Source organism: Rhinatrema bivittatum, chromosome 1 (assembly GCF_901001135.1).
Source record: "Rhinatrema bivittatum chromosome 1, aRhiBiv1.1, whole genome shotgun sequence".
Lineage (NCBI taxonomy): Eukaryota > Metazoa > Chordata > Amphibia > Gymnophiona > Rhinatrematidae > Rhinatrema > Rhinatrema bivittatum.
The window spans coordinates 612,818,232-612,823,609 of NC_042615.1; the positions used below are offsets into that span (position 1 = coordinate 612,818,232).

Consider the following 5,378-nt stretch of genomic DNA (forward strand, 5'->3'; position numbering starts at 1 on the left):
CTTCGGTTTACTTTTCGTCGGGGCAAAAATCTGCGAGATAAATTGATTCATTCAGATCTTCCAGTGCCGCGTGATCCTGTCATTGATGTTGGCCATCAGCCCTGTGGCAGGTGTACGGTTTGTTCTCATACAAGTGGTATGACTTGTTTCACGCACCCCACCACGGGTAAAATGTTTCAGCTACGGTCCCATTCTGATTGTACTACTTCTGGAGTAATTTACATAATCACTTGTCCCTGTTCTTTAATGTATGTTGGGAAAACATCCCGGATGGTAAAGACTCGGATTATAGAGCATTGCTCCAATATCCGTTTACAGCGAGAGAAGGAACCCCTGGTTGATCATTGGATATCACAGTCACATTCCCTTTCTGATCTCTTTTTTTGCGTCATTGAAGTTGTTTCACGTCCTTCGCGGGGAGGCAATTATGCTGAGATTTTGGGCAGGATTGAACAACGCTGGATCTTCACGTTAGACACCGTGTCCCCAAAAGGTTTAAATCGGGAGATCGAATGGTTTTTATTCATCTAGTAGGTTAGGCTGACTCACTGCTTGGGTGCACTACAGGAACGGGAACCAATGAAATCAATTTTTTCACTCACGTGGTTCCCTCTCCTGTAGTTTTGGCGCCTCTTTAAATACCTGTCAAGTTTGAAGGGCGTTGCGCTCCCTGTCACTGTCAAAACGCTGCTGTCAGGTATGTTATGCTTGTGTGGAACTTATATTTGGTCGGTTGTAAGTCCCTTTTATTATTCTGACTCTCTATTAATTTGTTTATGTTCCAGCTTTTGTGTGAATTCCAGCGGTGGCGATCCCCCCCGATGCAGCCCGCGGCGAAACACGGGACCGTGTCGGGGGATACCATTAAGCCGGTGCTCGTATAACCTTGTGGAGTTGCCAGATTTCAGTTAACCCAATATTGACTAGGTAAGTGAAACATCAGGGCATGCTAGAGAGATAAAGTTCCTGAATGAAATAAATGACAGTTTTAGGGAGCAATTGTTTCAGGACCCAATGAGAGAGGGAGCAATTTTACATCTAATTCTCAGAGGAGCACAGGATTTGGTGAGAGAGGTAACGGTGATGGGGCTGCTTGGCAATAGTGATCATAATATGATCAAACTTGAAATAATGACTGGAAGGGGGACAGTAAGTAAATCCATGGCTCTATTACTAAATGTCAAAATGAGAAAAATAGATAAAAAAGAAAGGTGCAGCTACAAAAGTAAAAATTGTGCAACAGGCATGGATATTGTTAAAAAATACCATCTTAAAAGAGCAGTCCAGATGTATTCCACACATAAGAAAGGTGGAAGGAAGATCAAAAGATTGCCAGCATGGCTAAAATTGAGGTGAAAGAGACTATTTTAGCCAAAAGATCTTCATTCAAAAAATGGAAGAAAGATCCATCAGAAGAAAATAGGATAAAGCATAAACATTGGCAAGTTAAATGTAAGACAATGGTAAGAAAGGCTAAGAGAGAATTTGAAAAGAAGTTGGCTGTAGAGGCAAAAACTCATAATTAAAACTTTTTAAAATATATCTGAAGCAGAAAGCCTGCAAGGGAGTCTGTTGGACCGTTTGATGATCGAGGGATTAAAGGGGCACTTAGAGAAGATAAGACCATTGTGGAAAGATTAAACAAATTCTTTGCTTCGGTATTTACTGAAGAGGATAGTGAGAGATACCCGTTCTGGAGATGGTATTCAAGTGTGAAGATTCAGATGATCTGAACCAAATCACAGTGAACCTAGAAATTGTGGTAGGCCAGATTGACAAACTGAAGAGTGATAAATCATCTGGACCCTATGGTATATACCTCAGGGTTTTGAAAGTTTCAGACCTATTTAAATTAATTTGTAACCTATCATTAAAATCATCCATTGTTCCTGAATATTGGAAGATGGTCAATATAACCCAATATTTAAAAAGGGCTCCAGGGGTGATCCAGGGGTGATCCGGTGAGCCTGACTTCAGTGCTGTGAAAAATCGTGAAAACTGTTATAAAAAATAAAATCTCAAAACATTTAGATAGACATGGTTTAATGGGACATAGCCAACATGGATTTACCCAAAGGAAGTCTTGCCTCATAAATCTCCATTTTTTTGAAGGGGCTATTAAACATGTGGACAAAGTTGAACCAGTAGATGTGTTGATTTGGATTTTCAGAAGGCTTTTGACAAACTCCTGCATGAGAGGCTTCTAAGAAAATGAAAAAGTTATGGTATAGAAGGTGATGTCCTTTTATGGATTGCAAGCTGGTTAAAAGACAGGAAACAGAGAGTAGGATTAAATGGTCTGTTTTTACAGAGGAAAAAAATAATCAGTGGAGTGCCTCAGGGATCTGCATTTGGACCGGTGCTTTAAAAAATATATAGAAATGATCTGGAAAGGGGTACAATGAGTGAGGTGATCAAATTTGTGGATAACGCAAAGTTATGCAGGGTAGTTAAATCTGAAGCAAATTGTGATAAATTGCAGGAGGACCTTGCAAAACTGGAAGACTGGGCTTCCAAGTGACAAATAAAATTGAATGTGAATAAGTGCGAAGTTATGCATATAGGGAAAAATAGCCCTTGCTATAGTTAAACAATTTTAGGTTCGATTTTAGGAGGTACCACCCTTGAAAGAGATCTAGGCATCACAGTGGATAATATATTGAAATCATTAGCTCAGTGTGCTGTGGTGATCAAAAAAGCAAACAGAATGAAAGAAATTATTAGGAAGGGAATTGCAAATAAAACAATGGATGTCATAATGCTCTGTATCACTCTGTGGTGAGGACACACCTTGAATGCTGTGTGCAATTGTGGTTGCCGCATCTCAAAAAAGATATAGTTGTACTGGAGAAAATGCAGAGAAGGGCAACCAAAATGATAAGTGGCAAGGAATGGCTGCCCTGTGGGGTAAGTCTAAGGAAGTTAAGGTTGTTCAGTTTGGAGAAGAGATGACTAAGGGGGAATATGATAGAGGTCTACAAAATCATGAAAAGACTTGAACAGGTTAATGTAAATCAGTTATTTACTCTCTCAGATAATAGAAAGACTATAAGGCACTCAGCACATAATTAAGCTCTGGAATTCATTGCCAGAGTATGTGGTTACAGCAGGCAGTATAATTGGGTTTAAAAAAGGTTTGGATAAGTTCCTAGAGGAAAAATCCATAAACTGAAATTAATAAATAATCAATAGTGTTATGACTGTCGGCTGCGAGTGGCCGTTGCCAACCCAACTTACGTCATGTCATGCCCTGCTCTCCACTCCTGGTAAGCTCGAGGCTGTGGCTTGCCGCTACCTCGGTGTTCCTCCTGGCTTTCGGGACTCCGTGTGGCGGCTGGAACGCTGCCGACCTACACTCTGACTCCGACCCACCCTAGGCGCGCATGTGCGCCACCTAGCCTCCCTTTAAAGGCCCTATGGCAGGAACTCCAGGAACTTCCCTGGCTGATGACATCACAAGTCTGAGATATTTAAGCACCTCCTTTGGCCTATGCTAACCAACTTGGCAATGAGTTCCCTGAGTTCCTGTGGTGCTTGTACCTTTTTCTGGACTAGTGGTTCCCGCCTTGGATCCCTGCTCTTCATCCTTGGACTCTGGCTCTGGGTACCCACTCCTCGAGGGCCTGCTCCGTGTTTCCTATCCGGGACTTTGTCCTGAGCTTCTCCGCTCCTCGGGGTAGCCTCAGCATTACCACACCAGAGTTCCTGTCTCTATGCTTCCTGGCCCCTCTGGGTAGCCTCATCGTTACCTCACCGGAGTTCCTGTCTCTACGCCTCCCCGCTCCTCGGGGTGGTCCCAGTGCTACTACTCCAGAGATCCTGTCTCTACACTTCTCCGCTCCTCAGGGTAATCTCAGCGCTACTACTCCAGAGGTCCTGTCTCTATGCTTCCCTGCTCCTCGGGGCAGCCTCAGCGTTACAGCAGAGAGCCTGTCTCCACGCTTCCCTGCTCCTCGGGCCTGCTCTGTGCATCTCTGCCTTGGAGATCTTTCCTCTTGTTTATCCTGTCTCCTGACCTGCCAGGCATTGCAATACTTTGGACTGTTCTCTCAACCCCGCTCCTCGGGGCACCCCGCAGTATTGTCTCAGTGCAGGTGTCTGCGATCATGTGGCTGTGACCTAGACAACTCGTCTATGCTGCCTTACTCCTGGACCACAGCCGTGGTCCAGTTGCCTGTGTTTCCATTCTACCTCACCTCCCGACGGTGGGGCCCTGTGGGGTCAACCCCTCAGGGAGAATCAACTCCCACCTCGGGCCAAGGGTCCACAAAACCTACAAAACCTAACAAATAGTAGTTTGAGATTTATTTAATAGTTGGGTATTTGCCAGATACTTGTGACCTGGATTGGCCACTGTTGGAAACAGGATACTGGGCTTGATGGACCTTTGGTCTGACCCAGTATGCATATCATATGTTATGTTCCTATATCATGCGATAGAGCACTATTACGGCAATATCACTTGATATAAGCTATATTTTGCATCCTCTACCCAGATTCCCTCCCCTATTGCAATGACCTTCTTTGCATACAATTTGCATGCATGGATAATGCAAATGCATGCAAAGAAGATCATTACTACACAATCTGATTCAAATATTTTATCTCGGTCGACCAAGAATGTAGTCAGCCATGATAAAATACTTATACCTATTTGAAAAGCAGTAAATGTGAGGCGGTAGGCCCGGGACCCTAATATGGTTCCCAAGGCTCCTGCCTCACATTTAAAGAGCCGGAAGAAAAAAAATAGCCCGGTAAAATAGGGAAGTTGAGTGGATGTCAGTGCTGACCCCCCATCTTAAACCCGAGGCTGCCACTTGAGGCAGCACAGATTCCCCCAAAGTAAAAAAAATTGCACATGTTGCTGTGTAGCGATGGCCCCGCATACCCCAAAAGGCCAGCATTAAATTAGGAAACCCAGCACCCCATGCCCCACCCACAAAGACCACGCTTAAAGTAGTCCTCCCAGCCCCTGCTCCCCTCAACCCCCCAAAGCCACCATTAAAGTAGGCACCCCTCCCCCAAAGGTGTCAGAAATTTAAATAGGTTCCCGGGCCATTGAAACCCCCCACTCCCCCACTAAAAAGGTCAAAATTAAAAAAAGACTGTCCTGGGCCCCAACCCGACCCCCCTCCCACAATCCTCAAACCTTTAAATAAAGTAGCAGGTCCCACATCAGAGCCAGGGCAGACCCTCACACTCAGTCCAGTAGGTGCCATTTTTTAAAATGGTGCAAGCCTAACCTTGTCCCAGCCATGTGATTCGGGCAAGGTCTGGGAGCAGCCTTTCTGTCTCCACACCATCTCACAAGAGATAGGAGTAAATCCAGACACCCACCCCTTCTACCCAAAAGTAACAAAGTAATATAGTAATGACAG

General features: G+C 44.4%; 1 long non-coding RNA gene across 1 annotated transcript; it reads left to right on the top strand.

The window, feature by feature from the left end:
- Positions 1-641: 641 nt before the first annotated feature.
- On the top strand, positions 642-904 carry LOC115081706. Its single transcript, XR_003853860.1, has 2 exons — positions 642-697; positions 786-904. It is a non-coding gene; the product is annotated as an uncharacterized LOC115081706 (long non-coding RNA).
- The last annotated feature ends 4,474 nt before the right edge of the window (positions 905-5,378 follow it).